Source organism: Pezoporus flaviventris, unplaced genomic scaffold, assembly GCF_033815535.1.
Source record: "Pezoporus flaviventris isolate CSIRO_AGI_PZ_B2104156 unplaced genomic scaffold, CSIRO_AGI_Pfla_v1 ptg000050l, whole genome shotgun sequence".
NCBI lineage: Eukaryota > Metazoa > Chordata > Aves > Psittaciformes > Psittacidae > Pezoporus > Pezoporus flaviventris.
The window spans coordinates 6,376,839-6,389,003 of NW_026892598.1; positions in this window are offsets into that span (position 1 = coordinate 6,376,839).

Consider the following 12,165-nt stretch of genomic DNA (forward strand, 5'->3'; position numbering starts at 1 on the left):
AGTGCTAAATCATAAAGCAAACTGGTGATACTGTATTCATACAGCACATGTTAATTCATTTGATAAGAAATTCTTTCTTATGTCACATGAAAAGGCCTTAAAATTCTAAGTTCTGAGTCTAGGTATACAGTGAAGCACCCTTTCCTTTCTTTTTTAGGAAACTCTGGTGAATAAATGTATTTATGTGAAAAAGTTTGTTTTAATCACATTCTCCAGCTGTATTTGCATTTAAAATAAGAGTTCATGTCTTTAATTTCTGTCCTTTGCCTTGTCTGTAAGATATAACTATTACTGCCTAATGGAGGATCATACGTGCATTTAAGTATTCAACAGATAAAACAGAATAACATTTGGAGAAATGGCACATGTGATACTTAACGGTGTTGATTAAAATTGATGACTTAGTTCAGATTTCACTGCTTTCTAGTCTGTATTGACAGATTGCCTTAGGGGTTGTACATGTTGCATTGTTTTCAAATGACTAGAATACATAATCTATTCATTATGTGTTCTCCATTTCCTAAGTCTCAAATTTTGTCCCTGTCCTGGGTTCAGCAGTAGCATTCATTTTTCTCCTTCCCAGTTGCTGGCACAGTGCTGTGTTTTTGACTCTCAGACTGAGAACAACTCTGATAAAACCTGCGTTTTTAGCTGCTGCTCAGTAATGTTTAGTCTGACCAAGGACTTTCTGAGGCTTATTATCTGCCAGGGAGGAGGGGAAGCCGGGAGGAAGCAGAGACAGGACACCTGACCCAAATTAGCCAAAGAGGCATTCCATACCACAGCACGTCATGCCCACTATATAAACTGGGGGCAGTTACCAGGAAGGGCTAGATCGTTGCTGGGTCAGGCTGGGTATCGGTAGGCTGGTAGTGAGCGGTTTTACTCTCTTCCCTTGTTATTTCCCTTATCATTATTATTATTGGTGGTAGCAGTAGTGGTTTGTGTTATACCTTAGTTACAGGACTGTTCTTATCTCAACCTGTGGGAGTTACATTCTTTCGAATCTCCTCCCCATCCCTCCAGGAGCAGAGGGGGGAAGGGGGGCAGTGAGCAAGCAGCTGCGTGGTTCTGAGTTACCAGCTAGGCTTAAACTATGACAGTTGCATAGAAGGGTCCCATAGGACACTTCATTCTGATTTAGCATAAAAATCCTTTGCCTAGAATATGGGGAGAGGCTTCACATACTATACATGTTATTCCTGACCGTATACGAAATATTAACGGAATAGGGTTTTACAATTCATCCTCCATTAGGGCGTTGACACAGAGACTAATGTCTTCTGGCTGTGTGTCATTTGCTGTTTTTCAATTTCTGCGTAAGCTGTACTGCTGAAGCAATCACAAATGCCATGCAGAAAATTCTCTACTCCAAGCTTAGCCCACCTGGCCATGCCTGGCTCATAGAAATATTTTCTGTCTGATGTATTTTCGCATGGAAAATCTAAAGAATGAAAGAAGTTACACTGCTGTAGATGAGCCTTTCTCCTTAAAGAAAATTATGTCATAGAAAAAAATATTCATATTGTAAAATCGCAGAATCACAGACTCACTAGTGTTGGAAAGGACCTCTGGAGCTCATGCATTGTTTGACCATCAACATCTACCCTAAGAATGGCAGTAATTGTCATATAAATGTAACTGGATTAACAGATTTTAGATTGAATTGAGAATATCAAAGGGATTAAACATGATGGGGCTGATAATTTTGGGGTTTCTCAACTATTAAAAAAACATTTCAGAATTTCAACCAGTGCTACTTTGTGTTCGGTACCTCATGTTCAATTTCATTTCAACTAGACCAAGTCGCCACTTTTCCAGAACTGACCTGCGCTACAACTTCTTTAATCATTTTTTTTTCATTCGTATAAATTCTGTAAATATTTTTATTCCTCTACACATCTTCGACTAACTCTCTTTGAAAGAATCTATTTGAAATTACTGATTACACTTCTAAGCTGTGAGAAGTGTACCAGACCTACAGGTCTTCTACCAATAGGGTAAACCCAGCCATGGGATAAACAAATCAGCCACTCAATGAATTCTATCCTAATTACTATGTGGTTTTGATGATGGTACCAGCTCAATCCGGTGATGACATCTAACATCAGAGGATGATGAATAAATTGCTGTACTGTCAATTTCTTAAGGGACTGCTGAATTGTGGTGTACCATTGTCACGGGTCTGGATATAATAACGTTTCTTTGGTGATTATTATGCAAGGTCAATGTGTAACTTCTCGTTGAACTGCTCTGTTTAGCAGGGTGCTACAGGGGTTTTCTTGTTACACCTGCCTACATGTCTTTTCACACTTTATTTTCCCTGATAACATTGTTTTAGGTGTTTTAAATTATAATTTTGTTTTCAGAATTCTGCCAGCTGCAAGATATTTTGTGGACTTGTCCTGCTCATTCCTGTCTTGTTTTCAACAAATAATTTTTTACAGAATTAACTGAGGTTTTAAATAAATTCAACTCCCCCATTATTGCTATTTCCTGTGCATGATTCTTTCTACAACCCTTTAACTATTTGTTATAAAAAGAAAACTGATTTTTTTAAACAGTTTTTTTTTTGTCAGATTTTTGTTTTTCTTATTTTAATATTTCTTGCCAAATGAGTTAAGGTTTAAGAAATTAACTCAATAGCAACCTTGCAGATATGGGAATAAGGCTTTCTCATTGGCATTATCAGGTTTAGTCAGTTAGTCACACCTGTAGTTTTTAGAGCCTATTGTGTTGCAAAATGAAATTACAACAAACTGTAAAATTGTAGTGTGGTGGCCTGTCACTCAAAGTAGAGTTTGATGTTTGATGATTTCTATGAACGTTGGTGTTAGCATAATGGAAGCAGTATCATAGTGAGATAGGTGTCAGTAGGTGCTTTATTTTCTCTGCTTCTGCCTTCATTTACTCTTTTTACTGTGCTTTACCACCATTTCTGTACTTCACACAGACTTTCTGACTCAATACATAGTAATGTGGTGTTTAGATAGCCTTAGTCTGTCACCCTGTCTTCCTACAATACAAAGAAACCTGGTGGGGTTACTCCAACATCTCACTATCCTTCTCTACAACTATTCAGGTTTCATGATTTGTTTTGCTGGTATGATCAGTGCCCTGCCTGGATCTTCACTTTTCTTTGATCCTAGATTCATAGAAGGTTAATGGTACACCTTCATGGAGTGATTTCTGAATAAATTCTGTACATGCATGTTGTCGTGGTTTAAGCCCAGCTGGTAACTCAGTACCACGCAGCAGCTCGCTCACTCCCCATCCTTCCTCCCCCCCCGGCCTGGAGGAATGGGGAAGAGAATTGAAAGAATGTAACTCCCACGAGTTGAGATAAGAACAGTCCTGTAACTAAGGTATAACACAAACCACTACTGTTACCACCAATAATAATAATGATAAGGGAAATAACAAGGGAAGAGAGTAAAACCGCTCACTACCAGCCTACCGATACCCAGCCTGACCCAGCAACGATCTAGCCCTTCCTGGTAACTGCCCCCAGTTTATATAGTGGGCATGATGTGCTGTGGTATGGAATGCCTCTTTGGCTAATTTGGGTCAGGTGTCCTGTCTCTGCTTCCTCCCGGCTTCCCCTCCTCCCTGGCAGATAATAAGCCTCAGAAAGTCCTTGGTCAGACTAAACATTACTGAGCAGCAGCTAAAAACATTGGTTTTATCAGCGCTGCTCTCAGGCTGAAAGTCAAAAACACAGCACTGCACCAGCTACTAAAAAGGAGAAAAACAACTGCTACTGCTGAACCCAGGACACACGTCTAGAATAAAGGCATTGTATGGTTTGCATAAGCAGTATCATGCATGGCAATATGGACTGAATCTCCTTGTCTTAAATAGGAAAAATTTAAAAAAAAAAGAAGGAAGGAGAGTGTATTATACCTTTTTGGAAAAATAGAAATGATATGTCAAGAGGGAGAATGTAAAAAAATTCAAAATTACTTTCTCTAAGTATAAATACATATATGCATTTAACCACTACAGCCACAAAAAACATCCCAGCTATTGGAACTGTCTTTTCTGTAATCATCCAATTTTTTTGCAGTCTTCTTTCTAAACAAGCACGGGACTTAGAGACTAATATTAAATGCAATAAATAGGAATTATTTATTTCTGGTGTGTGGTAGAACTTCTTCACTCTTCACCTTTTTGTTTAGCTCTTCTAGACCCGAGTTATACTAAGAAGAAAATCAAAACATTTGAAAGTTAAAAATGTGAGAGTCTTGAAGTGATCATCCCGTGCAACTGGAGATTCCTGTGATGGAAGTCTCCTCTAAATAAAGAGACCTTTTGTACTGCTTCTCTGTGACACAAGCAAAATATTTTTTTTTCCTTTTTAAAGATATATTTAATTAATGTGCACAATTAATTAATCATATGCATATAATGACCAACAGACTTTGCCTAGAACATATCCATCTGAGCTTCGTGGAGACTAATGAGATGTTTCTTCCCTTTTCCTTTCCCAACATGCACTTGGTATCATGCCTGTTTGTCAAGCCCATGTTAATCACCACGAAAGCTTTCTTTTCACACCAGCCCAATTTGGTTAACTTCTTCTTCCTGGGGAAGTCTTGTGTAGATTTCTGCAATACATTCTGCAGTGTGTGCTGGGTTCAGCAGTAGCAATCATTTTCTCTCCTTCTTAGTAGCTGGTGCAGCGCTGTAGTTTTGACTTTCGGCCTGGAAACAGCGCTGATAACACCAATGTTTTTAGTTACTGCTCAAATGTTTAGTCTGACCAAGGACTTTCTGAGTCTCATGCTCTGCCAGGGAGGAGGGAAAGCCGGGAGGAAGCAGAGACAGGACACCTGACCCAAACCAGCCAAAGGGTATTCCATACCACAGCACGTCATGCCCACTATATAAACTGGAGGCAGTTATCCGGAAGGGCTAGATTGCTGCTTGAGTCTGGCTGGGTATTGACGGGTGGTATTGTATTCTCTTCCCTTGTTATTTCACTTATCATTATTATTATTGGTGGCAGCAGCAGTGGGTTTGTGTTATACTGGACTGTTCTTTTCTCTTCCCTTGTTATTTCACTTATCATTATTATTATTGGTGGCAGCAGCAGTGGGTTTGTGTTATACTGGACTGTTCTTATCTCAACCCGTGGGAGTTACATTCTTTTGATTCTCCTCTCCATCCCTCCAGGAGCAGGGCAGGGGAGGGGGTGGAGGGGGGGGGAGAAAGTAGGGGAGTGAGCGAGAGGGCTGTGTGGCTGACTTATCATCTGGCCTTAAACCACGACACCATGAATGCAGAGAATAATGGAACGGACACTGGCACACCATATGGCAGCAGTCAGTAATCCCAGACCAAAGTGGTCAGTAATACCAATCCCAAATTTTTCTACCAGAGAACAAGAAAATAAGAAAACATAATTTATTGCTAAACCCATTTAGTTTCTTTGCTTTCTTTTGCTTAAGGGTTACACTGCTATAGAAAGAAAAATCACATTTGCAATAAGTGATGTACTCTGAGGTATATCAGAGTTATTTTGCTGGCATTTTACTGGGTCCTTACCTATTCTTGCAAATTCTTAGGACACAGAGGGTAAAAAAATGTTTACTTAAGGATAATACCTTCAAATTGTCAAAACTTTGGGGGGTTGTAAAAGAAAAAAAAATAGAAAATCTAGTTTTTGTGGTGCTAAGTGAGCCATTATAGGTCAGACAAATATAAAGGACATGTTCTAAAAAAGCATGAGAAAACAGGGCTGGATAGAAAAATGTAAATACTCTACAGAAGCTAACTGATCTATTCCTATGAAGATGTTCATCTTGCTGAGGCAGAGTCCATTGGATATAAATGAAAATTTTTTTCTTGTTAAAATATTTCTCTCTTCATTGAACATTTGTTGTTTATAGCTGTCACATCTAAAGCATGAGAACAGGAAAACAGCAGGCTTCTACATCATTTCTAGTTTCTTTAGTATGCCAGAAACACTGCCTGGGTTATTTGAGTGGGTTTGTATCCAGTTTAAAAGATTACTTTGTTTGGATGTGGAGGAAATGTCAAGAGACTGTGTTATTCACAATCTATTGTATCAGAAAAACTCCATGTGTATATGGTAGTAGATCTACTCTTATGGCAAAAACAGCAGACTTAGTGTTGATAAATATTCAATGTCAGGGAATTTTTTGGAATTCTATTTGTTGAAAAGTGGGAGAATTTTCTAATGAATTGTTAAAAGATGTTTTCCAGAGCACTCTTCTGTTGACGATTTCAAGTACATGACAGTAGTAGCCCTCATGAGCTGGTACCTTGACAACATGACCAGGTTTCTGTTTCTTTTTAAATCTGATACTTACTTTAACACAAAACAAACCTGAAAACAATTCATCTATTGCTGGATTTGTGCCACACATACAAATATATGAGTTCTTATCAGTTTTCTGCCTATCTGTCTAAGGAATTGTTTACATGCATACTACATATTAAAACTTGCTCTTCTTTGCTTTTTTTTTTTTTCATTTCTTTGGATTGTTTTTTGGATTTAAGCTACTGAGTTTTAAAACGCAATAAATCCTATTACTCCTGAGTATAAATACTTGCATTATTTTATAAAATAAAATATACTCATTTCCCTACAACCTCTGATGATGTAATCTCAATTTAACTCACTTAAGAGTATTATAATGCAGCTAACATTTCTCAGGTGTTTTTTTTTTCTTTCACAGGTGTGTCTTACAGTTAATGTATCAGCCTGGGACATAGCTGCCACAGATTTCATGCCTAACTCTGATGCTCTATTGCCAAGTGAAAGAAAGCAATCAACTTCATAAGCCTGTTTGTTTATTTACTCATTTGCATTCAAAATTTTTTTCTCAGCCTTAATCTGAAAACTCTAAAAAGCATTCAGGTGTATGAAGCAGGATCTGAAAAACTACCTAGGTAATAAATAGTTTAAGGATAACTATATGTGCTTTTGGATATAGAATTTGGTTTGGCTTGCAAGCACCGATCAAGAAATGTCAGGAATTCTGCAAAATTAAATGAATGTGAAAGAGGAATATAATATGCAGGTAATCTTCAGTATGTGCCTCACTCAAAGCAAGCAGGAAAAGAAACATACTGTGAGTGATGATTGTTTTGTTTTTAGGAAAATAAGCAGCCATGGCTACTGCATTTTCATGCACTAGGTCACTATTTATTTTACTTGGTTTACAGATATCTCATATGTGCATAAAAGAAGCTTCAGTAATTTTTTTTTCACTTTTAGCCAAAGTGAAGAAATTTGCAATGAAATTTACAATTTACAATATTTTGTTCTCAAAAAATTCTGAAAACAAGAAGTTTTCTACAGTGCATGTTTGCTTACCTGTTTCTAGGATTTTTGTAAGAATTGTAAGATGCTAGGTAATGATAAATTCCTGTTCTGTAAATAAATGTTTATACATTTATGATGTATAAATCAGAGCATAGGTTGCCAGAGAAAAACTGAATGTAATTAGGAAAAAAAAAATTGTTATTAGTTTTGCTTTAATAGTCCACACTCTTTGTGTACTTCCTCTAGCCTGTTTTTAGTACAACTTTGCCTTTTAAAAACTCTGGAAATAGCATCTAATTAAACCTGATCAGTACTTTTAGTTCTGGTAAATACCTTTTTATTTTCCAAGTTAATATATCTGTTCAGAGATGAAGTGAAGGGGAATTGAATTAAATCTTTTTGGAACTGATTCCTTTTTTTTTCAGATGCAAGTACTACAAACAAGTAATGCTAATGTATATTAAAAAAAAACCCAAACAAACAAACCAAAAAAAAAAAAAAAAAACCAAAACACAAAACTCAACCAAAACCAAAGACTGAACTTTACAATTTTCAAAGTACAGGTGACTTAATTTCAGTATTTGTCCTCGTATTGAATATCTGAACTCCAGTTCAGTCCCACTTAAGTGATTGTCATGGTTTAACCCCAACCGGTAACTCTGTACCATGCAGCTGCTCACTCAAACCCCTCCTTCCTGCAGCTCCAGACACGATGGGGAGGAGAATCAAAAGAACGTAAAAAAAAGCAGGTTGAGATAAGAAGAATTTAAGAGAAATAAAGTAAATTATAGTGATAGTAGAAATAATACAAACAATAACAATGCATATAATAATAATATGGAGCAGGAAAAGAGAAAAAAAAAGAGAAATGAAAATTCAGGAAACAGAAGTGATACTCACCACCTGCTGACCCATACCCAGCCTGACCCAAATAGCAGTTGGTCCTTTCCAGGTAAGTGCTCCCAGTTTATATACTGGGCATGACATGATGTGGTATGGAGTACCCCTTTAGCTAGTTTGGGTCAGGGGTCCTGACTTCTTGTGCCCCTCCTCTCTGGCATAGCATGAGAGACTGAAAAGTCCTTGACCAGGTTAAGCACTACTTGGCAACAACTGAAACACCAGTGTGCTATCAGCATTACTCTCAGACTAAAGCCAAAACAGAGCACTGTAACAGCTACTAGAAAAAAAATAAACAAACAAACAAACTGTTCCAGATGAAACCAGGACAATGATTTAAACTACTTTACTTTGACTTTAATATGTGCTAGACAAAAACTGTAAATAACTTTCTTGCTTTTCAAAAGTTCCTTCTGCATCATTGCTTGGGGATATTTGCTATCACAAAGTTAAAAAAAAAAAAATAAAAATAACCTCTTTCAGCTGTTTGGTAGATTTAAGTTAAAAAATTTTTTGAAAACAGTAGCCATTACAAGAAGAAAGAAATTAAGATACCCTCTAGAGATTAGTAGCAAAATAGACTCCTTGTATGTATCACTGAAGTGCTATGTCAATTTGTCAGGAGAAGACCACTTCTGGGATGTTTGTCCACTTCCAGACTGACCTGGAGAGCAAAACCAGAAAGAAAAGTAAAGCTTAGAAATTTCACTCACATAATTTCTTTGCTCAAAGACACAGGACCTCATCCATGGTATTTGCAGTGGTCTGACTTGCACTGTTAGATAAACATGAGGTAAGTTTGGACCAAATCAAATGTATATCTGTCACAACCTTGCTGGTGACACATTGGCTGCCTTGTTTCTCTGGTTGAAGAGAATTCTGTTAGTTTAAAGTGTAAGAATTCTAAATGTTCATTTGACTCCTTTAGTTGGAGGCAAGTGCATGTGTGCACAAGAGTGACTTTCAGCCAATCTCTGACACAGATGGCTCTTTTTTGATTGTCCCCTTGAACTGCTCCTGGAAATAGGGAAAGAGATCACAGGTGGGGAAGGTCGTATCTGTCTTTCACTTAAGACTGGTGGTCAGCCAGGCAAGAACTAAATTGGCTTTTTCTTCTGAATAAGACAAAAAAAATGGTACACTGTGAAAGTGAAGCCTACACCTTTAAAGCAGGGAAACAAGAATCTTGTACGTGAGCATGAAATCCACTTGTGGGAAAAATTTGTTAACACTAGTAGTGAGCACTGTGGCTAAGGGCTTATTTGGTTCAAAACCAAGGATTGAAAATCTTTTTAAAGATTAAAACATCAGCAGTTTCATTAGTTTTAAAGAGTAAGGGAGAAGATCAGAGTTGTTCAGAACTGGTTTACTTCAGGGGGATAACTTCCATCAAAGCTAGGGTATTCATGCAGCTGTAAACAGTAATCCCATAAGCACTATCCTGCACTTCCTTCAGTCACATACAAAGCATTGTCTACTGCTAGAGTTACAATACTGAATTAGACATACCATCAATACTATATGAGATCACAATTTCTGTTTTCCCAAGCTCTGCCTTTGTAATTTTACTAATTAATTGTTCATTATGTAAAAATGGCATAATCTCAAATGACTAATTGAGCTCCAGGTTTCAGAAATATTAACATACCCCTCATGCTTTATATTAAAGCAAAGTGTTTCTCCTGGAACTGACTTAATTTTCTCAGTTACAACTGCAAATGTGAGATTCACATAGACCTTCAGGGTAAGAAGGAGAAAAATTAGGAGTTGCGTCTCTATGGTTTGTCTTAGGAAAAAAAGCCATTTGAAAACCTTTTGATCCTCCTTGTTCTGTTCAGTACAATTAGCTTAATGTAACTAGGTTTTTCAGTTCAATAAGGTTAGGTTGATGGGCCAGCTCTGACATTTTCCCTTCATTTATTCTCCTTTTATAATGTAATGCATGTTACTTGAAAATGTAACTTGACTATGCTTTTTAAACCATTTTTTCATAGGGGAACATTCACTTGACTTAAGAGACCTTTATTTCAAATCCTGTATTATAATAGACTTATTTGTTTGGTTTTGTATTTTAATTTTTACTGGTTACAACATACAGCTGAATATGAAGACTGTGATCCTCTTACAAGTACTTTGCAGGCTAGCTTTGTCACCTTGTGTCTCATTTGAACACTTCAGAAAAAGAATCTGGATCCATGCTAAGATTTTTCAAAATCTCATTTTGTATAATCCAGCAAAGTGCATATGCTGGTGAATTTTGTGGTGCATTTGTGCTCTTTACAATATAAACTATTAAAGTACATGTTTTCATTAGCTTGTGTTTGCTAACAAAATTTAATTAAGAAGTTCCTAATGGCTTCATTGACCAATGTAAGTGCTGCAGTCCAAAACACGAAAATCTCTAATTCTATCGTATTAATGTATATGACACCATCCACTGTCTTCATAGCTAGTAATAGTAAATTTAAATTTTCAAGACAAAATATTTGTGCAAAGACTTTTTGCTTCAGTTAAATAAAATGATATGTTAATTCGGTTAATATGGTTATAACACACATAGAAATGTTAGCAATCCCTACAATTTAAAACAAAAATCTTTTCATATAATTAAAGTAGTTGCATTATGAAGATGTACATTTCAAAGCATTGGTTATGTATACTGTACATGCTGATTGAGAGAATACATCTGTATTTCAAGTTATTTCTAATTCCAGTGGAGTTAAATGGTGACACATATCACAGAAGACCTATGAGCATATGTTTGGTAGGAAAAAACATTAAAGATCTATGACACTGGACATTTTCAGAGTTATAAACTTGTATTTAAAGGAAATATAAATTTAATCTCACCTTCAAATTGAGGAAAAAATGCAGAATTTCGTAGTCAATGCTGAAAACTTTTAAAGTGTATTACACCAGTATTACCACAACTTTTGCAACTGTCAGATGTTTGTGATAACTTTTTCCCATCTTGAGTACCAAGTTCTTTATTGATGGGAAGCCTTTGCCTTCTACAAAAGGCAACCTTCTTTGTGTCCTTAACTTACGCTGTTACTATTTGATTAGTCTGAAATACTATCAAACATTTGACGCCAAAGAGGCAATAATTTCTGAAGGTTAACTTTCATATTCTGAATAGTTGCTTTGGTTTTGTTTATACCAGTTTCAAACCAGCCAAGTACGACACTTGCTTGTAGATTTCTTATCAATAGCCATCTACCTACTCTTCCACCAAATCTTATTGTCTCCTCTTTCCCACCACTGCTTTCTCTTCTGTACTCATACATTGCAAGATATTCTCTTTCACATGCATTTCATTCTCTCTGGAGCTGTTGTCTGGAGCTGCAGTGACAAAACTTTTTATGGTAAACTATGCACATTTTGGCTGCTTCATGACATGACAATACACACCTATTTCCCAGGGAAAACAGTCTTACTCATAACTATTTGGTTACATATTCCAGCCCGTACTTGGATTTGGCATGCTTCTACCACTGTTCAGGAAATTGTTAGCTACTTGTTTTCTCTGGCATACCTCCAATGTTGAAGAAAAACTTTGAATGAAAAATATTCTTGTGATACATCAAAGATGCATATTGTGCATATCTTACTGAAAAATCATCACATTTGAACATACACCGAGGCTTTTTTAAACTAGTCACTGAATTAGCTGCTTTCTGTTGAAAAATGCTGCTGTGTTCTTTCTTGTTCCAAAAAGCAACTGAACCCCCCTTGAGAGGGTGTAACAAGGTATACAAACTTCACCAGGAGTCCTACCCTTGAGAATAGAATGGGAGCGCACAAAGCATCAATAGCAATTTTTCCGTAGCACATCTTCCAAATTACTAGGTGTATACATTGATTTAATTCTTTGATTTAAAATCATCCTTCTTTCTATAGTGAAAATCATCTCCAGTTACAGTGCATAGTAAACACTGTGAGCCATCAATGCTCATCAATTTTCCCCCGTG